The 23,123-nt window shown below is 42.7% G+C and overlaps 1 protein-coding gene across 1 annotated transcript in view; it reads left to right on the forward strand.

The window, feature by feature from the left end:
* The first annotated feature begins 5,012 nt into the window (after nt 1-5,012).
* filip1l (filamin A interacting protein 1-like) overlaps nt 5,013-23,123 on the forward strand; it is a 61,137-nt gene continuing 43,026 nt past the window's right edge. Inside the window, exon 1 of the mRNA XM_020104108.2 lies at nt 5,013-5,457. The gene's annotated coding sequence lies outside the window, so the exon portion shown is untranslated. The remainder of the gene's footprint in view (nt 5,458-23,123) is intronic.

A 23,123-nucleotide genomic window follows, 5' to 3' on the forward strand; every position in this document is an offset into this window, starting at 1 on the left:
GAAAAGTCTGAGAAAACTTTGGTACACAAGGAGCTGACGTCATCACTTATAAAGCAAATAACATAATTGTATAATCAACTATAAATATTGGGATTTAATCTGAACTTGCAAGACCACTTTTAAGCCAATATAGATGTTTTAAATTATTTATGTTGCCGTCAAATCTCATCCTTTTAATTTGCCATATGTTATCATGCAAATATTTGTTTAAACACTATGAATACATAAATATATGGACAACAAAGAAGCAGCTGTACAACTTGGAAAATTGGACCATCTGAGTAACATGTGGGTGCAGGAACCATTTCTGTACCTGTTTTTGTCTCAGGGGTGTTGAAATCAAACATCCCCTTCTCGTCAGTGTTACTTTGCCCTCTGCTCCCTCCCTGTGGAAAAGTAAGAGGATGACAGATTTAGTAATGTGCAAGAAGTTAAAAGTTGAAGAGAGAGATCTCTGCACTTACCGCCATGTTTTGCGGTGGCTCCTCCTGGTCTTCATGATCCTCAACACAGAAATTCAAGTGTCTTACTACGTCCACGTGAGGCGGCGTCCTCGGGAGCTGACGGCCTGATGGGATGCGATTCCCTTGATGATCAAAATGTCTTGCTGACATGTCTGAGGTTTGTCTTGACTTCAAAAAGCAGAAAGAGCCTCAGGTTGAGGTAACATGGGTTTGTTCCTCCCTACTCGTTATCACTGCTTCAATATTTTCACCTGTGGCTGACGACTCCTTTCTCCCTCCGACCAGTAGATGGAGACAAATTCTTTTTAGTTTTAACAGGTAAAAGTTGATGAAGCAGTTTTAGCTTTAAATGATACACATCCCATTTTACATAAAGCCCTTAAAGGCAGTACAATTATTTAAATATTCCCAAAAAGTCTTGAAAGTGGATTTCAAGACTTGGAAGTTGATCAAAATAAAAAAGGACAGTGGTGGAAAGTAACTAAGTACATTTACTTTTTCTCAAGTAATGGATCTAAATTAATTAGTGATGTGATGTATCTGCAATAACCCCTCCTGTCAGTCAGACAGATAGACAGGCAGGTGTCCAGACAGACACATGGGTCCTGTTACAAAATAGCCAGATCGCTAACCAAAACCTTGTCTATTTTTGACCCGGCGGTGTCACACTGCCAATGCAAAGCTCCAAGAACTCCAGAGGCGAGTGCTGAGTCGTAAATACCTCTGTTTTTAAACTGTCCGCTCCCATAATGCCGAGGCGCACAGGAAGGAGTAAGAGGGTCAGGGAGTGTGTGGCACTGTCTTGGCACGGCCGAGTGGAAAATATTTGCATGTTTTTACATTGCGGCTGATAAATCATGCATCAATAAAAAAATCTAATTCAAAATGACTTTTATCGTCTCCCTCATGCCGGCAATTCCTCTCCGGTGTAAGGATCCCTGTCTGACGTGCGTCTGTTATGTCAGAGGGCGGAAATGTTATGCACATGGGCCTCGGTTACCTTGGTGAAAACTTTCCTCATAGAAGAAGAAAAACTGTGTTTTAAAGCGCTATTAATGACCTTAAACTCACACAGAACATTTGACATAACGAATCCAGTGTGGTGCATAAGTGTCGGCCTAAAATCATCACATATTCTTTCTAAAAGCCTGCACACATGCATTCCACTGACCACTGCGTCCTGTAAAAGTCCCCTCTGCATAGAGAAGTGTCCTAAAAGGCCGTTTACAGCTGCTCCGACATGCAGCGTATTGAACAGGCCTCGCAGATGGGTCGTAAAGGGCCTGATAAAACAACTCCCCGGTGCTTATGGATGTGGGCGAGAGTGAGGACCGGACAGGTGCTCCGACATCCTGACAGACTGATGGAAGACGGGTCTGAGGTTTTACAGTGAGAAGGAAGGACAGTTTTGTGTTTAGGGACAAAAATGAATGAATCTACTGTAGATTAATATAGAAAGTGAAAAATGTTTGGAACAAATTGTGGTACATGTGTCTTTAAAATAACGTTTCTTTATTTTTTGCAAAATATGCACCAGACCAATCTCTTGAAAAAGGTCCAGTAATTGATTAGAACATGGAAAATATTTCCAGTTTGAATACCAGACTCAAAGTGTGTATATGTACATGTTGGATGGATAAAAACGGTCACTACACACACACTTATTATATGTAAGTGATTTCATATTGATTCGCATGGAGCAGCTGAATTTCAAAGGGGCCCCAGGCAAAAGGGGACCTGGCAGGGGGGGCAGCTACATCAAACTATACTGAAGCCACTCCAAGAAATACATGATACAGGGTAGATATTTGTACTCTTCAACTAAACGTCTAAAATTAGTGGCACGCGGCCTCATGATGTGTCAGACTATGGTGCAGAGATCGTTGGGGGTCACCTCTCAACTTTGGGGCCCCCCATGCCCACTTTGCACACCCTGCTAGGAAGACTGAAAAGATTATATCCCTCCAAGATGAATGATTAACTCCTCTGACACATTTAGTAGTACATTTACAATCAGTTTTTTAATGGAGTAAACATCGTAGAGAGCAGAATATGGAGATGGAGGAATAGAATGATTAATAGTTTTCTCACATGGGAATAAAGATGTGCAATATACTGTACGTGTCCAAATCATAAATACACACCACACACACACACACCCTCAACCATGTGTGAGTGATGAGAGATGGCTTTTTGGAAACTTCCAGACGTGCACTTTCTGTTGTGCCGCCCTCGGAGCTGTCAGTGAGGTTAATTTCGTGATGTTTGAGATTAGTGACCAGTGTAAAGTTACTGCATGCCTCAGACCAGTGTGGGATTTACACTTTAAAATCTCTGAACCTGCTGGGAGTTCCATTATCTTGCCCTTAGTCATTTGTCCAATCTCAGGTCTTAGTCTTGTTGTTTACACGCAGACACTTTGGTTTGCATTTGACAGATTTCCGCACTTGAAATCTACAAATTCAGCACAGCACAGGATGTATTTTAGACTCTTACATTACATATGACACTTTACCACACGTGCATGTAGTTTCATTACATAGAAACTAACAGCTGCCACATTACATTTATTTATATATCAGCACAACATGCAGGCCGTAAAACCTTCTCCATCAGTCCTGCATCCAAATATGTTCGGAGAATCCACACAATGTCATATGCACTAATTTACAAAACAAATACAGACATTCAAAGTCACTTTGGCTAAATTTCCACATGTTATCACATGAAGTTACAGAGCGCGATCATAAATATCATCCATTCACAATATAATCTTCAACAGATCCTTGTTATTCAGGGTTTGGAGAACACGCGGGTCTTGCACTGCACAGGGCTCAGAGCTGTCAGTGCTGAACTAGATATATGTCTCAGCAGCAGTATGGGCTGTAATCCATGCAGAATGACAACATATATATACCAGAGATCCACAACAATGTGTCACTGAGTGCCAAGAGTAGAGATGTCAGAATAAGACCTCGCACGCTCCTGCTCTAGCTTTTTGTCATTAAGACGTGGTAGTCTTCAACCTCTAAAAACACTTTGGTGCATGGGGCAATGTTAGGGGGATGTCTGATCATGGTGTCGTTGCGGTCTCCTGTACTGAAGAATTTAAGGGGGTTCACACAGAATTGTCGCTGCTGTATAGACTAATGTAATCAGAATTTCTCAGGGGCCACAACTGCCTGCTTTGAGGCCGCAATGACCCTGCAAACCATTTACTGCTGTTTCTTTACACGCTTTAATTTGCTGAATTGCAATGCATTTCATCTACCTGTCAATCACTCTTCAGTGAGGCTAGATTTTTGTGTAGGCGTGCGCCCCGTTTCGAAAAGCTGCAGCCAGAACAGCTGAGTCACTTCCAATATTCCACTGCCTGAAAACCCACATACTTTCTTTTTTGACAAAAGCATCTCACCTCATTTTGTCCTCACTGCTCGACTAAGAGCTCTGACACATTTCACGTACAAGCCTTAAATGCAAACTGATTGGGGTTACATGCTCCACACTACATTACGTTGGAATTGTAAATAAAATGTCGTTGGAATTGTAGATAAAATCTCTGACAATCACCAAAAATTGAATCATCAGCTATTTCTTAACGTTTTAAGGCTCTAAGATATGAGACAAGAAGACTGTTACCTTCGCCTAGAGCTATTTTATGACGGTGTTAATTAGAGGAATCAACATTTAAATTCTAAATTATACATGTAGGAATTTTGCAGGATCTTTTGTGTGAAGTGAAATAGTAGCAGTTGGCCGGGAAATTTATGGCGGCATGTCAAGGAGAGGAACCACTGACAGCTGGAGTCGTGACGCAATTCAGGTCACGCACACACATAAAAAAAAAAACACATTCACACAAATCAGCAGGTCACTTGTTTACCTTGCTCAGACATTCTCCTCATATGAAAGCCACTTCGAATAAAAGCAGTTTATTTTCGCCCTGAATGTCTTCTAAAGCCGAACAATGCCCATAATTGTATTACTGCTGTGACGTCTGCCGAGGGGCTACTGTGACTTAACTCTCTGTGAACCCCCCCCACCCCACCCCACCCCACCCCACCCCACCCCACCCCACCCTGCTGCATCAGAAAGTAACCCAGTTTTTTTAAATGCAGCCAAGGGGTTGGCAGTCAGTGTCAGATGCCTATTTCTGTTGTAACCTCAGCCTACACCAAGGTGAAAAAGAATAAATCACCTGAGGAACACCACTGCTTTCAAACATCGCCATCTGTTTACAGGTCCTGGGGGGGGGGTGCAAAGCGGCTCCTATTTAATGCATGAGGCAGTGCATTATGGGACACATAGCTGGCAAATGCAAACAACGGACTGCAGGATGAAGATTAAAAAATGCATAAAATAGCAGTTTATGTCATTTTTTCTTGGATTTTCTTACTAACATCTGAAAAAAAATCCTCTTTAGATATTCCCTCCGCCACCCTACACACTCTATCTCTCTCCAGGGACAGTCACACACTCTCCAGGGCTCAGTCGAGAGCCATATGGTACCATCAGAGCCCTGTGTGTGTGTAGAGGGTGGGCAGTCGTGGCTCAAGGTGTCAGGAGAGAGGGTGGTTTAAATTTAACTGCAACAGGGCTGATAGCTGCATGGAAGGTCCTGCCTCACCCCCTCTGCTCTCCCTCTTTCTCTCTCTCTCACACACACACGCACACACACTCACTCACTCCCACACACACTGTCTGTCTTCACAGTCCCCAGCTACAGAGAGCATCATCACACACATACAGGAGGAGCAGCAGCAGCTTCCTCAGCCTGACAGGAGACGCCTCTCCTCTTCACCACCTGGATTGTACGAGAGGCCATCTGAGGACGCGAAGGCGCAGAGAAAAAGCAACGCTCACCGTCAGTGGAGGAGAGAAAAAAAAAAATTACATTGAGGATAAAGCCTCATCTGAGCCGGTGGACTGAAGGCACAGCCAGTGGCACTGCAGAGGCACAACAGCACAGTGGGCTAAAGCTTCGCTGCGAGAGGTAAGGCTGGAGGTAGCTTGGATGGGCTGTGTGTGTATGTGTGTGTGTGTGTGTGTGTGTGTGTGTGTGTGTGTGTGTGTGTGTGTGTGTGTGTGTGTGTGAGTGTCAGACGCTGACAGATGCAATGTTCATCATTCTCATTCAAAGGCAAATATGCAAATGTGAAAGGTTGCATGCCTGGGCCATGTTGGAGTCTCACCTGTCTGGTAGATGCAGAAATCACATAATACTGAAATCCTTAGCAATTACAAAGCCATACATTTGAAATATATATTTTTTTATTTTTAATCAACTGCTGTCTGCCTGGCGTCATAAATATTCTAAAACCTGTACATGCTTTCAACTTCATAATGCATTGTTCCATGGATTTTTCTGTCATTCCAGCAGAGACAAAGCTCATCACTATGTACAAAAGCTTAAATCACAGATGCATGGACTTGTCTGAGTTGAGTGGATTTGCAGAACCTAGAGAGTGGGGCCTAATCTTCGTGTGGCGGCTTTTCAGAAAGATTATGGCTAATAAGACAGACATAGAGATTAGAGAGGAGACTACCGGACGCTCTGGGGTGGGGGCTCATGGGGAATCATCTTAATTTGAACTAATGGATTGAATTGATTTTGCCAGGAGACAAAACATCCATTTTGCAATGACACAGGTTTGATTGTTTTTCATTTGCAGTAAATTTGCAGATGAGGACAAAATATGATATCTCCCTGGAGGTGCATATGTCCACTTGCCCTCCACATCAAAGAGTGGAGAGTGGACACAGGTGCTGCCCAGTGGTTCGCATTGGTCGCAGCCTGGGGAATTTCCAAAGGGCAGCATGTCCATGAGAACCCACGGTGGTGTCATACAGTGCAGGGAGGACGTGCAAGGGAGGGGAGGGCCGAAGGGTTCGGGTTACCAGGCCCGCACTCATGTCTCAGTTTGGAAACGTACCGAGAGGAGTGGGAGAGCGAGAGACAACAGTCAAATGTCAGGCCTATAAAGCATTTTCACTTGAGCGGAGTTCGACCACCAAACTCAGACGTTATTATTTTACAGTGCGACTTTAAAAAAAAAATGCCAGAGCTATTATCACGTGCTCAGATGGGATGTCCTGCACTGGCATGTGCAGTCTGATGATGTGTTGGTATGTGGTGGTCAGCATAGAGAGAGGTTACCGAGAAAAGGATTAACATGGCTGTCAAGGATCATCAGCATGAATTATGGTTTGTGGTTTTCTCGTAGGTTATGAATAAAGAAAGTCTACAGTTGCATTTATGGCTTGAAGACAATTTTACTATTTCCTTTGCTATAAATTTTGACTTTTTTTTTGGCTGAATATATCCACCCTTGGTTTTGGGAAGTAGTTGCCAATTATTCTTGCTTTTTCTCTGACATTACAAAGACTACAACACAAATATCACAATCAACAGGTGAACCAACATTCCTCCGACACTCCCACACGCCTCCCTCCTGTGAGTAAATATTTGTGCTGACAGAAGGACCCCTGCACGGCTCCAGATGCAGCTTTAAAAGGCTTGGGATTTGGCATGTGACGAGAAGTGACAGGCTAATCTGTTTAAGCAGGTACGGCAGCGGGGCGCGGAGCCACGGCCTTCTGCTGCCGGTAATCTCTCACGAGCAAGTGAGGAGGCGATGGATCGACAAGTTTAGGGGTGAATTGATTGTTGTGTTGTATGGCACTTCTTCGTTGGGTTGCATTGTCTTCGAATGCATCTCGTGTGAGGGCAAAGGATGATGGGAATAGTCGTTATATTTTGAATCTACGCACCAGATCCATCCAGATACAGCCACTGGGGTTAAATATTTGAGTTTCCTTTTTCAAATAGAAAGAAGCAATAAGTCACTTATCGATAGTTTCATATCGTCTCGCCTCCATTTCAATCAAATGAAACATGGTGATAACATTGAACTGGACAAACAGTATCTGGCCTCTGTCGTGACGTCACCGTCAGACACTGTGAGAAATTAAACCCGGGATTTATGTTGATGCATCTTCCTGCCAACTCCTTCTCTTTCAGCGTGATTGACAGTTTGAGGGTAGTGAGGCAGAGATCATTAAAACACACACACACACACACACACACACACACACACACACATTAAGGCACCTTGAGCTCCGCCAGCTGGAGGTCGGATTAGACGGCCTGGCTCGGAGGCTTTATCGAAGGTGTTTGATTCATCATTAATGGGGAGAGATTAGAGGTGCATTTCACGCGAGGATGAGAGTGTGTGACTGGAAGCTGGACTTTATAGTTTCAAGTAGTTTTCTGGTGAGTAAATCGCTGGAGGAACGTGGCTGCACAACACCACTGAATTTCCCTGACCGGCTTTCCCACAATTTATTGTTCTCATATTTCTATCCTGTCTGGACACATCACCCAGTCACACTATCTTAGGAGACGCACGGTGAGAACTTCATGGGTCGTAACCGTCATTCCACGTGCCTGACATGCGGTGGCTTTTGGCGGGCCTAATGATGTGTCCTTGAGCCGGACAGCTAAGATGCTCGTGCTGAGAGGAACGCGTTTCCCCACAGGAATCAATAAAGTAAAGCAACTCAGTTCGAGGTTAATCAGGATTCCAAGAGTATTAAATTGCACATAAAGTTTTCAATGTTTTTTACATTTAAAATGGATGGTCTCATTTTCATTCAGCCATCATCAAATTGTCTAGAGCTAATATTATTTTATGATTGGGCGTAGCTGGACTTTGTGAATCATTTGTAAGAAATACAGGGCTGAGGCTTTTCAAGGACGAGGAGCAGACGGTGTGTAATTTGTCTTTTGAGCTTTTGCCCTAAATAAAGCATTCATCACTTAATTCATAGCAGCCAGTGCACTCTAAGCATATTTAAAAACTTAAATAATACATTAAAAAACATTTTAGTTTGATTAATTACAGTACATCGAGCTTAAACTACATAAGAATCATTTCATTTCCTGGTTCAGTTTAAACTTATATTTGGTTTATAATACAAACAACATAATTCAGATATCCTCCCTGATTCCTTACATCAATAAGGTTATTTTTTAATCTGTGTTTGTTATTTAACCAGATTACGCAAAAAATACTAAATCAATATCCATGCAATTTTGTGAAAGGGAAGTGCATTACCCAAGGAAGAAGCCATTAGACTTTTAATGTGGCTGGATTTAAATGAACCCTGTGTAGGTACAGAGCATTTTGAAATGGAACAGTCTCGTCTACTAGGCCCCTGATTTGGGACACAGCCTTTGAAGTTACAGTACATTGTTTCTTGTCGTGCTTCAGTCACCAGTTAACTTGTGCCTGCACACATGAGGTCTGTTAAGAACCAAACCTTTGTTTGCTCGGTCGACTTTGGTGTTGATTAGTTTGGTCATAGCGTTGAAGTGGGGTCGACCAGTCCAAGAAGAGTGTGGACTGAGGGACACATGGAACGGTGGCTTGTTTTTTTCGCAGGGGTCCTGTTTCTCACACAGAATACCAGCCACTCTGAGCTCTGGGAAAGGAGCACTATATATACCGAGGGGGGGGGACTGCAGTGTTGTCCAATATTAGTCTCTCTCGCTATCTCTCTTGCTGCCTGACCTGCAGCCCTCTGCTGCCAAGTGGAGTCAAAATTATTTCGGCCGAGATCAGTTTGTCCGGCGGGGCGGGCATTGACAGATCAGCTGGAAGGTGCTTTCGCAGAGGCTGTTCCCATGTGAGCAAGTGAGGACATACAAACAGAAGGGGCTCGGGGACAGATGGCGATAAAAATGGACAAGGAAGGACGGCTAGTAGCACTTCATTTTGTGTGTGAGAGGAGTAAGGTTTCCAAATATATATCGTCAGCTCAACCTGTTTGCTCAGGACATCACACTCTCGGTTGATAAAACTGATAAAACACTGGGGACACTTGTTCTATTATTTTCACGTTGCATTTTATTGCCGACATCTTCCTCCAGGAGACACTTCCCCCTCAGGTGCATCACAACCGAAACAGCTCGTCTCCTGCCGCGTTAATAATTCACAAGCGTATATTTAAGCCAGTGCTTGAGTGAGGTTACAGTGTGATTTGCTGCAATGGACTGCTCATCTCTGTGGAAGTGTAAAAGTGAGTAATGCCCTGTGCTGCGTCAGCGCACCACAGGGCATTAGTGATGGATGGCTGCCTGCACTGCATTACAAACTATCAGCGGGGGGGTGATGGCTGGAGGCTCTGATCATGTGTGAAAAAATTCAACATGGTGAGATCGATAAAGCTTTACAAGTCAATGAACTGGCTTTGAAGTTTAATTTTACTTATTGCACATGTCCTCAGTCAGACTACTTACATCCCTTTTTTTGACATATCCGAGGAATAGATTTTGTAAATTTGGAGAATCTGTTCTTCTCAGATCAACACACTTGAAATGAGGCTGACATTGTCGATGTTCTGAATTTGGTATTTTCCCTCCCAACACACAGCACATCACATCACGTGGTGAGACAGAAAAAAACAAGGATGATGACAACGTCATAAAAATGTATCTCATTAACAGCGGATGGAGAAGAGACTTGTTGCTGTGGCTCAGGAGATGGAGCCAGAGGGTCGGTGGTTTGATCCCTGGCTCCTCCAGTCTGCATGCTGAAGTGTTCTTGGGCAAGACACCGAACCCCTAATTGCCATGGACGGCTGTATAAATATATAGAACGTGCTGCGTAGAGAAGCGCTCTATGAATGTGTGGGTGAATGGGTAAATGAAACTTAAACTGCTTGAGTGGTGGATAAGACTGGAAAAGCACCATTTACTCCCATTGTGAGGCTATGACATGAACGATACATATAATACTGGGGGAGAAATGCACAACATACATGTGCCAATTACATGTAACCGACATAATATGTATTTGATAGACCTGATTCAGTATCAAGTTGCTCATGTCAACCCACTCATTTAATAAAAATACATTCACAGGATTAAATTCTGAAGGAGGAGGCATGACAGAACAAAACAAAAGTAAGATTTCTTAACATGATTACAATATAATAGTAAGAAAATGTGTTATCTGAACAACTTAGAACCAGAAAAGATGTTTAACCTTGGCTGTCTTTTTGTTTCCTGCTGCTACGACTATTATCTTCAACATTGCCTGGATTTGTGAGCGTGTCACAACCTTTATTTAGTGCCGCTGTTAATTATACAACGAGGGTCCACTGAAGTCAGATTCCACTGCGAGCAGTGTGACGGCATCAGCCCTTTCCATGATGCGGTAATAAACTGTCACGGTCATGCGGATAATGACGTCCGCAGTGGCCCCGGGGCTCTGCACATGGACAGGTGACCTACAGTGGGGTTTTTCTCTGCATGCAAGAGAAAGCGTGAAATGATATAAAGTTACGATAAAGTAAACCACTTTTTTGCTAATTGAATCATCATTTATTGAGTTTTGTGAGTTGCCACATTATTCTGATGGTATATAAATTTGAACCCAAGCAAACAGCAGCTTGTTCTCCACGGTTGCAGCTTAGCTTGACATGTAGCCACACATTATGTAAACAAGACCTTTACATAGTTCCCCATCATGCCAATCTCAACGTGAACCAACTCTCATCCCTCCGCTATTTCTGCATTGTGCCCTCAGCAGGGATTCGGCTTCGGTTGTGAAATTCTTGGCATATGTAGCATGATTGGATGAAGCCACGCAGGTGGCAGCCTGGTGCTAAATATGTGCCGCAGAAACAGAAACACAGCGTGGAGCCCGGTGGCGAAAGCTCCTTTTCGAGCCCCATTGTTTCCCCTCTCTGTTTGCTGTTGCTATAGAAATGGACTCAGCCGAGATGAGACCAGCTTAGCGTGGCTCTGTGACATTGCATGGCTTATGCATTTCTAAACGACAGGGTCAATTATCGGGCTATTTTCTGAAGGCCCACTAATATTTCCCATCGTCCCTTTTACTTATGTGAAGCGAGAGCGATGGGGAGCAGAGGTGGAAAGGAGAGGAGTGCTACGGCGAAGAGGAACGACATTTAATTTGCTGGACGATGCCGGACACATTTGTCTTTAAACCGGTGCCATTTGTACAGACTGTGCTGACTTTGTTTGTCAGGGTTGCAGCAGTCAGCATGGGATGAAGCCCGAGATGACTCATAAGCAGTGCAGGGGGCAAAGACACAATACAGAAGAACTGCAGCTTTCGGTGGCTCATCTTTTCAATTCAAAACAACCTTGCATCCTCCTCTCTTTTTTTTGTGCCAGGGCCCGAGATACAAAGGCTCATCTGTCAAACTCATCCAAACTGCATTCATTCTGAATGAGCTGCCTCGCAGGAAAACGTATTTTTCACCTGATCCTGCAGCGATGACTCACGCTGTAAACGTGGTACCAGACAATGCAACGCTACTCGGCCAGAGGAACAGAATCACAGCACCGCTTGTACAAATGAAGCACAGAAAACATGACTCAGCTCAGTGAGAAATGCTGGTTTGCTGTTTGCTGAAGTAGCACAGCATCTGAATATTAAGAAACCTGAAGAAAGAGCCAGAGAACTGCATATGGGGGGTTACACTGGGACACACTCTGTCTCTGGTGCATTATACTGATGCCCCCAGACCAATACTTTCTTAATAACATTTTCTATTCCACTCTGATCGGTTGGATTGTAGTTTACAGTCCTCAACAGTGTTTTGATCATTAGCGATAATCTCAAAATAAAGATAGTACTTGCATGTAAAATGAAGTTACTATGTTAATGAACCTGCAGAAAATCTCTTTCAGCTCATTGTTTTGGTTGGAGGCCAGCGTGTGGCATAAAGAGCCAAATATTTGCTACTGTAGTATGTGGAGCTAAAAATACAGAGCAAATATTGAGTTTACGTTTATCTGTCCACAGGAACATGAGGACAAATGAATTATAATGTTGCCCTGTAACTACTTGATGTATAAATAGCTGCTGGTTTGCTACAGCAACTGTAATCATGTCAGCATTGTATTAATGGAATGATTCCACTGCCCCCAGGTGGCCAAAAAAAAGCCCTGTAACCCCACATCTACTCAGGGTGAGTCTGGGTGGAGTTACTGTGTACTGTACTAATCATCCTTTTCTTCTGGATTATTATCTGGATCAGCACCAAACTGCAAACTCACAGATCTCAACAACATAAATCCTTTTTTTTACATCAAGTTTTAGACTTAATTTCCTGAAAAACTCGACTACAACGTCAAAAAACACCTGCACCGTTACGCATGGTGCAAAACAGATCAACAGCAACATTGCATGGGTTCTTCCCTTGTCCCCATCAGTCCACAAAGTTGTCATCCAGGGTTATTCAAAGAAGTTGTGACTGCAAAGCAAACACAACATGTACAACAACAATTTAACAACCTGCACAAACATCAGTTCCTTCACACCCAGCAATCGTCATACGCTTCATTTTGTAATATAGGACGAATGCATCTCAATTACAGGCCTGCACCGCTCCGTGATTTAGGCCGATATGTGGAAAGTACCTAACACTTGATAAATAAAACCTTGGCTGCAGAAGCACATATGCAGCGGACCACAGTATAATTCGTCAGCAGGACGTGGTCCAACACCACTCGGCACCTCTTCTCCTCTACAGTGCAGGGGATTGGATGACCTCTAATTTTAGCGTGGGGTTTGTTGGCGACTGCACAGTTTGAATTACAGGCAAAAAAGGGGGGAGGCATGTAACTGTCATTAACTGGAGAGGTAATCAACAATAATTATATTTCTGCTTCTTTTGTGCTTTTGAGATATCTTATAAAGTGCAACGATGGTTTCTACTAGATTTAGGTACAAGTTAATTTCCATTTACAATCCCTGGACAGGAGCGAGAGCTAACATCCGCAACACAAACAGACTAATCTCCTGTTTACAACCACGCAAACACAATCACATACTTCACTTCAGGCAGTAAAACAAAATAGAATATCTGGATATCAAAAATACTTTGCACATAAATCCAAGGATAAAAGAAGCTTATCAGAATGTAAAGGTTAATGCTGAAATCAATATTTCGCCATCACAAGAGAAGCTACAGAAGTCAGTGCACATTCCCAGATGGATGCGAGCTCGTTCCACTCTTTAGTTGTTGAGGAAAGGGTGAATTGTGCAGATGCAGAGTTGTGTTTATGGACGCAGTTGATCTCCCTTTGAAGCCGACTTTGTAGCTCTGCTCATTTGATCAGAGCTGAACTGAACAAAGCTCTTCATGAATAATCTCAGAATTAAACTGTCAAAGCGATTAATATCATGATTGGACTTCGACTGTTAATGAATTTCTAACATGTCTGAAATAGTCGGTGTTATATTTCAATCCATTTTGAATACGTCCGTCACGGACATGAAATAAAACCTGTCCAGCAGAGTTAATCTTTCAGTAAACGCCAGCATGTGAGTCTATGTGTGTGTGTGTGTGTGCGCTCTGGGCAAAGTGACAGCCTTTGGACCAGCTGATGGATACTGTGACCCTGTAATCCGCTACTGTAAATCCTCTGTCACTACACACATGAATGAACAGATTGGGAAAGCACCAGCAAATGAGTGACTCCCTGGTGATGACAACTGTTTTTTCCTTTTTTTTGTCTGTCTGTAATTTTTCTTCAGCTTTTTCCCCCCATCCATCTCTTTCCCTGAACGCTCTCTAGGAAACAGGAGTGAAAAGAGTATTGCTCGTCTATGTCAGTGGTGAACTCACAGCTTGTCGTGATGGATGAAGATGTTTACGTGGCGTCTTTGACCACAGACACAATTACTACAGACAAACTGACAGCCTGCTGTTACCAAGTTACCTTAAAGCAGAGGGTCTTCTGCATGAAATGTTTTCATTGAAACCAAAGCATCTGTTAAAGCTACGATAGAGATGAATTCCCTTTTGATTGTGGCGTGAAATGATTTAAAAACACAACGAAAGCATATGGTTCTTTGAAGCAGTACAATAAACTACACTACAACAGACTGGGAAACAAAAAAAGCACAAAAAAAGCATCAACAGAAAAGACTAAAACACTTTTATCTGGTTTTTAATTGTATAAATTTAATTTTTTTATGTTTGTGTCTTATTTGCCACTGTACTATTTCCTCATACATATTGTATGTGCCCTCTTCTAACCCACGTGCTGATGAAGCTGAGCAGCATCACTGCAAGCTGCAACATGCACACTACCAAAAATAAAAAAGTGCTGCCCTCTGCTGCCTGAACGGAGCAATGGTTCTTCTATGGCGAGCCCACTACATAACACATACAAAAACAAGACAAGGTTATAATCACAACTAATATTAAGATGAATCCTGTGCACTGCCTTAGAGTGAAGTACAGAGGACAGGATTTGTCAATAATCATGATAAGATTAAAAGATTCAAATATCATCTGCTGTTGACAAGCCCCTGATGTCAACAGCAGATTAAAGAATCTGTTCATTATTCCTGCAGAGAAACATTTGGAACATTACACAGAACTGCCCAAAAATGCCTTAACATCGGGAACTAGTCATGTTAAAGTTCCACAAGTGCCATTTATGGCCTGTAAATAACTATGATACCATTGATACTTGTGTTATAGGTGTGAACTAGTTCTCACAAGTTGTATTAAAAAACTAAGGCCTTGGTTTCAATGAGATTAAAAAGTTTTTGTGCATCATATTTCCTATTATCAAGCGTTACATGACAAATCCGCTGGTTTTGTCTGCGTGTGTTCATCAGTGAGTACATGTCTGGGATCCAGCAGAGAGGATCACAGTTGACTATGTCGGGGCTTGTGGGTGATTCGTCTTCTTCCCTGGTGGCCTGGCTGCGGTGAGAGTCCATTTCAGCTATTCGCACCTTCCTACCATCGGATCTGTCTGGATCTGCCCCGTCACGCTGGGCACAGGGGCCCCTCAAGAGGGGGGTGGAGGTGGCAGGAGGAGCGAGGGTTATCAGATTATGCTTCCGATAGATGCGTGTTAATTAAGGGTACAACTAGATACTAGATATTTCTTCTAGGAATAGTCAAATATTTTTACCACCGCCATAGAGGTTATGTCTTCGCTCCCCTTTCCGTATACAAAAACTACAGAACAGATTTCCACAAAACTTGGTGAAAGGATGAGACGTAAGTGTAGAAAAAAAAGCTGTTACTTTTTTAAGTTTTGATCTGAATAAAGGGGCATCCAGGATTTTCCTGATCCAGAGAATAATTAATGGATCTTGATGTAAAACAAATCACTCATATTAGAGGACTGATATCTATGAGTGGGTGAAACCTGGCGCAGCTTGGTTAATTTTGAAGGGACTGTTGAGCATCAGAGGAGGTATGTGCTCTACTGAATGCCATACAGATGTGGACCACATCAGGCAATCATGGGGCACTTCTGGTCTTCTTGTGGCTATAAAACTATTTTACTATGTGGGATCTTGCATCTGCACCAGGGACCTTGACACGTCAGATGAAGCTGATTAACCACAGAATGTAGTTGATGAAGGATTATGTTTGAGATGAAGACATATTGCATTACTGCAGACCGCACAGCAGCATTCCATTCAAACGCTGGCTGTAAATCAAAAACAATGAAAAGTTCTGAAGTTAACTGCAGAGTCAGGTGATAATTCTCCGTCGGTTTGTCACTGTATGAAGTGTTGACTAATTTAGGATGAACTGGACGACCTCGCTCTTCTGGTTTGCTCCGTTTGACATCGAGCAGCTACTGGCCAAGCTCAACCCCCCCCCCCAGAACAGACAAGGTTACAGACACAGAGCGTGGAGCACCTGCAGCGACGAGACAGTCGATACAGGATATTAAATACACTGAGAACGTGTATCGAGGCCGACACGGGGCTAAACATAGAGTGGAGCTCTGTGGCTCCGAAGAGCCGCGGTGAGGGAGAGAGGTTCAGCTGCATGTGCGTCATGTTCTGTTGATGCATGAATCAAAACAGTACGACTGGTCCCATTAAAAAAATATCATACGGGCCCAGTTCTGAACGAGAGGTCGCTGAAACTGCAGTGACACCTGGGTTTGTTTTCCCCAGGTTGACCTTGGTGAGTGGGAGAACCTTGGCAAAACACACACACACACACACACACACACACACACAGTAAAATGCTGCATTTGGAGCCAGCCATGAGATCATGAGAAAGACATTCTCATGGCAACACTCCTGCACAATAGCAGACAAACAACCAGACAGCACGTGTGTGTTTGTGTGTGAGTGTGTTTCTCTGTGTGTGCGTGCATGCATTCGCACATTCAGAAGACTACGTGCGCGAACGCTTGGCCACGTTTCATGGTTGAACATAAGACTTGGCCTCTCTCCCCAAACTGAGATCTCCTTCATATGTAAACCTGGCAGAGGAAGCGCGAGTCCCCTTCCATGTACTGCAGGACACATCACCTCCTTTGTCCTCAGCGCTTTTACATCGTGTCCCGCGGAAACGCTCCGATGTCATAAACACCCTGATTGGTTTGTTTTGGCTCAGAAAGTGTCGGAGTTGCTTCTCTTCCTCCAGAGGTTTAACATCTCATCCTGAGGTTCACACATTCATCTTACCCCCCCTCCACTCCCTGTCAGTCTGTAAAAAGCTTCATCTCACTCTCTCTCTAGTCAGTTTGATTTATGTCGCTCAAAATCACTTATTTGTCTCAGAGGCATCAGGGCTGCAAGGTTTAGAAAACCACAACAGCTTTTCTGCTTAATAGGTTGTCAAAGATTTTATGTCTGACTAATGAAACCCTCAATCTCTAGATTCAGAATTTAAATAAGAAAGAAACCAAGAAAACCAAATACAAATATATAAACTCCAGAAAAGTATTATAAAATGGAAAATGGCATGTTAAAAAACGAATCTGTCTGCTCCGAGTAGGAAACTTTCTCTGTGTTGAGCACATACACATGTATATGTATGAGCAGGTTTCGGGGGCATTAGAGCTAGTTTGAGAAACTAGTCACGCTTCTGTACCAAACGTATACAAGACTGATGTGGAAACTTTTAATCATCAGTGCACATAGAGAAGTAGAGAGTAGAGATGTCTTTTCTCCAGGAGTTTTAAAAAGGAAAATATTGCATATCCATTGATTCATTATGGTTCTTTCAATATTAATTTTAGGTATAAATTTACTTCTGCATTGCTGCCACTTCACATATAAGGGCAATAATTCTGTGTTGCTCTTTTACTTACTTAAAGAGAGTTATGAACATTAAAGTATTTAAAGTGACATGGCGCCCCCTGGTGAAAAAGCAGATGCCCTTCCACTGCTCATTATAGACAATGAGAAAATGAGAATTTCAGTATTTCAGAACAACTGCTGCAGGATGAGGTAAATTCAGTGTTTTTGCCTTCAGGAGACACCAGAGAGATTCATCACCACCGCTCCAAACTGGAGGCTCGACTCTAGTAGTGAATTTAGAAATGGAAAGTGATCCTTGCAGGGTAATTGTGCAACGCTGACACTCTTAAGAGTTTCTGGCCAGGCCAAAGATTTCCTGGGATTGCATCATGGAGCAGAAAGAAAGAAAAATGTGCAGGAAAAGCATTTTAACAGCGAGAAGCTTTGCGGCAGTGAGTCCCTGACATACTGTACATCCTGCAGCTTGAAACAACAGTGGGCCTTGTACGTGAGCAGGAACATCTCTGTAGCCGATTTGCAGGAATCACAGCCCCTTGCCCTGAGCTGTGGACGACTTCAGTGCGGAGGAATTCCCAGACCCCTTCTCTTGTTGCTTTACAGTCCAGCGGCGCTAATGCTCGCAGGAAACATCCCCGACAGTTTTATGGCACCTCATTCAACCTTGAGGCGGGAATGCTGCTAGGCTACCTGTTGCTGCGGCAACACTCACACTGTTTGTACACATTTCATGGTTTCTTTTTTTTTTGTCTCGATGACGGAAACCCCTGCAGCACAGCATGCAGCTCTCTTACTGTCATTCTTTGGGGGCTGTTAACTCCACTGGTGCATTTATTATGTTTAAAAACACTTTAAATACAAGATGAAACCATATTATACTTAAATTCTAAAGGGGAGACACAAGTATTCTTCGAAAACTGCCTAAAGCTCTCTAGAGGCACATATTTATTGCCACTTAATGCTGTTACTGACACATTCTCACACAGTATATCTGTCTGCAAATCATTACGACACAGTTATATTCATGGGTTCTGTAAACCCACATAACTAACAGCTAAACTTTTATATTCTTATCAAGCTCATTTCAAGATGTTTTTACGCTGCTCGGCCAAATACATCTGAACCTCCCACTGAGCCAAAAGGAAAGTTGGTGATTTGGCATGTCAGGGTTTTCTGGCCTCCTCTGGCTCCCTAAGTTTGTTCATCACCGATGTTGAATTTCCCTCGCTTTAATTTCTGTCTTGTATATTTTACTCTTCACTCTCGGACATTACTATTCTGTCTGCGTTTGTTTGTTTGCTTGTTATTTTACAGGATCACGCAAAAGCCATTGGTCAGATTACCACCGAACTTGGTGGAAGGATGCAGTACGGCTTCTGCATTGCAAGCTTGGGCATTTTTCAACATTATTTTTATTTCTAAAAGAATAATACAATTCAGACATATCTAATGGATTTAAGTGTGGTTTCGGAAGGGGTGCACGGGTAGGGGTAGAGCAGTCGTCCTCCAACCAGAAGGTCAGACGTTCAAATCCCAGTCTTCCCATCTGCATGCCCAAGTGTCCTTGGGCAAGATGCTGAACCCCAAATTGCCCCTCATAGAACAACAATAAAAAAGTGCTACTCTAGATGCACTGTATGTATGAATGAATGGGTGAATGGCAAACTGTAGTGGAAAGCACTTTGAGTGGTCTTCAAGACTAGAAAAGCGTTATATAAATACAACAATTTACCATTTAACAAAAACTAACTAGCACCAATGTGTAACTGAGAATCATAATGCAGCTTTAGCTATTAGGCTTGTTTTAATCCAAGAGGACCGTTGCGCTCCTGTTCTAGTTCTGGTTGTGCATGGATGACAGAGATGCTGCAACATTTATCAGCAGAAAGGAAACCGATTTCATGATTAACTGATAAAATGTGTATGAGGCCCTGATGCAAAATCAACCTGGTTCTAATATCCTCACTGCCAGAAAAATGACAGACACAATGAGATAAATATTGTCCCACGCCAAAAACGGATATTTGATTTCACAGTCCCGTACACAGACGCCTCTTCACATTCATCACACCTGACAAGCACTTTGTCAAGAGCGCGTGACGTCCGATATGATTTTACGTGGCTTAGACCTTACCTCCCGCTGCTCACCGTTAGTTCTGATGCAGCGTTTGCTTTGAGCCAATACACGCTGGGATTAATATGAGCATTTTAAACTTGATTTGTCTCGCCGTCCTCCTTATGAATACCAGCTACCCCCCCCAAGTCTCAGTTTAAAATCTACTGATTCCCTTGACAGATTTATAAAGTACCATCCTCATAAAGGGATTTGGGGGATTTTCACTCCTCTTCTGCTATTCTTGAGAATTACATTAAGATTCAAGTTTTTGATGTTGGCAAATTCCAACTTGAATTTACTGTAAGAGAAGATTTCATGTGTCCACTGCAGACGACCAGCAAATCCTCCTCATAATATACTGCCGCTCTAACATCTTTCCCTCCCCTCTCTTCCCTTTCCCTGCTCCCTTTTGATCTGCATTTCTCTTCCCCTCAATCATCCTGACAGCGGCGTGATGTCAGGCTGCAGGAATTTACGCCGTGATTTGTGTGTGCCTGCGCGGCAGCGGTTGTATACATGTACGTCTGTGCGTGTCTGCGGGTTACTGCCAAACTGTCAAGAGGCTGCTGTGTGTGCATTTGCGTGTGTGTGTGTGTGTGTGAAAGGAGTGGAGAGGTATAGTTTTAGCGGCACACCTGTTTCCTCACCTTTCACCCTCCTGCTTTTAACGGCCCTCCCTCTGCTTGACTTCCAGCTCACATGAAAAGTGAAGTCATCACTGAAAGCCCATCCTTGTGCTCATTTTAAAAGATCTCGGTGTCCCAGTGAGCGTGTACTTGTTTGTGAAGAGCAAAGTTCTTGTTCCAGTTTAGATCGTGAGTCCAAACAGTCATATAAAAGGTTCACGATTATAAAGTCCCAAAATAATAAACCTAATCGCTTTGCTAAGTGTTCAGATGTGTGATAAATGTACGTAATGGTCATTATAGACTGACTTTATAGGGTTTATGAGTTAGCCACTGGCTGGTTGGCTGAGTAAGTTCATTGCGTAAAAACTTTGAATGAATGAGCCTTTTGACCTGGTAGCTATAGTCGGAGAAACCTTGGTGGTCCCGGCTAGACTTGTCCAAACTGCCAAGTGTTTCCAGTAACAGCTTTACTTTTGGCGTCAGACATTGTCCTCGCTGCTTGATGAGAGCGCGAGGTAATGGAAGGGCCGAGGGAGAGAGAGGAGGAAGAAAGGGAAGGAGGACTCATGAATGAATAAGCAAACTCTTTTCGTTTATATTACTAATTTTAAACCGTTCTGGCCGACTGGCTATTGGATGGATTGTCATGAAAGTTTGTACAGATAATCACGCTGCACAAAGGATGAGTCCTACTGACAAATTTAGGATTGATAAATGGCAGTTGTTAGTGCCACCATATCAACAACTACACAAACATTACCTTCAGGATGAATTGGGATTACTCGGTGATGTGGTGGACCCATCATCACATTAGTTTTTGTCCTACCCCTTGTCTCATGAGAAGAAGGATTCTGTCATTTTCACGGTTCAGGGGTACTAGTGTCATTCCTCTGTATTTAACTAAACATTTTCTGGGCCAGAGGTGCAAAGAACCATACTAGCATCCTACACGGAGACTTAAAAAGACAAATAAATAAATATAATTTATTGATTTTTTTTATTAAGATCCATGAATTATCACGTTGGAAAATGTTGAAAAACGCCCCTGATTTGGATCCACACCAACATTTATTGGGTTCTTCCACCAAGTTTTGTGATGATCACTTCAGTAGTTTTTGTGATATCTTGCTCACAAACAAACAGGGGTGAAGACACAACCTCCAAATTTGGCTACATTTTCATTATACCAACCAAAACTTGCTCCTATTAATTCTTTTTTTAAAATAAGCCTTAAGAGGTGACGGAGAACTTTCACTTCACTCTGTACGTGAGGTATCAAGTAATTTTACTGCAGAAATTCAGAAGTATTCAAAGGGAAATTTGGCTACTTTTTCATTATAGCATCCAAAACTTGCTTCTATTATATATTAATAAAAACAAATCCTGTGGTTGGCCCCCGGGTAAAGGAGGACTTGAATCTCAGATGAGATAATTGCTAATTAGCAGGCGTTAACCTGCTAACGTTCTTAAAAAAGATGATTCATGTAGTGAGATCAGAGTGCTAACAGACCCTGATCCTCCATCATCTGTGTGCCCATGTATAACACATCCCTATATTCACGTTTGCATACCAGACGTAAAAAGTCATGCGCTTGTGCTTGAATGAATCTTTTTGTTGCCTTCACTGTCAAACCAAACTGAGCCGCCAAGTCCGTTGCGTAAGATCTGAGCACCTGTTGATCATAACATCACCTTGTGGCAACGATCCCGCGTTAAAATTAAAAATGACTGGACTGCATTCAAACTGCTCCAACTTTGGCTGGATGGGATTAGTCTGAGGACAAAGCTCGGTTAAGTTGTCTCTGGGCAGCTTTACACATGTCACACACCTGTTCATTCATGCTGTTATTGTCTATTAGCGCAAGACATGATGCACCGTTATGACGTTACATGCACAGGTACAAACATGACCCTGTCAGATTCACTGGAACTGTGACATATTTGTTGTCCAAGTAAAGAGATCTCCTTGCCTGAAACATTAAATCAAATATCTGTTTCTTCACCGGTGACAGATTCAGATATTTCACCCGACAAAAACGGCTCCGACGTTATCCGAGGTCTCGCATTACAGATGGCGGCTAATTACACTTGGTGTTTTGGCAGTGTTGTTTTCGCCCCCTCTCAGAGCTGACGACACGAACTACACAATGAGGTCATGGTGAAAAAACAAGCGCAAACACATGGAGCACAAGCATTTTTAGAGCCACTGTTTTTTGCTTCCTCCAGGGGAGAAAGGGCTGAGAGGAAATTTCCATTTCCATGCCGCTGTCTTTAAAATTCTATTTAATTTACACCCTGTCTTTATTTAGCTTTGGACTGTGTTATTGTGAAACTGCCAGCAGATGCTGGGATGATAACGAAGGAAAATGGGATTAACTCAAGTTTTATCGTATCAAATTGGATTATCAGATTTAGTTTAAATCTTGTTTTTCATCAGATTTAAAGAAAAGTTTATTTTGGATTTATCAGCGAGAGCTTCGATCACAAAGCTCATTATATTCATCAAATCTTTTAAGTACATTAAGTGCATTGTTGGTCTCATTCAAATCTTTAAAAATTTGTTTTGAACAGTGTAACAACAGTTCAACAAATTATTTTCACTTCAGTCTCTGAACACAAATCAGCTCAGTTCTGGACGACTCTTTTGGACATTCCAGCGTTTCCAGTTTTGCTCCAAGTTTCCAGTAACAAATAACCCAGTTAAGAAACATCAGGATCATCACTCACCAGACGTACCGAACTTTTTAGCTACAAAACCCACTCACTCAACTCCCACCACGACAGTTAAGGACTGATTTGGAGACACGTCAAATCCAATGTGAAGCGATTTTTCCTGTCC

This window comes from Paralichthys olivaceus, chromosome 24, assembly GCF_024713975.1.
Source record: "Paralichthys olivaceus isolate ysfri-2021 chromosome 24, ASM2471397v2, whole genome shotgun sequence".
NCBI classification, from domain to species: domain Eukaryota; kingdom Metazoa; phylum Chordata; class Actinopteri; order Pleuronectiformes; family Paralichthyidae; genus Paralichthys; species Paralichthys olivaceus.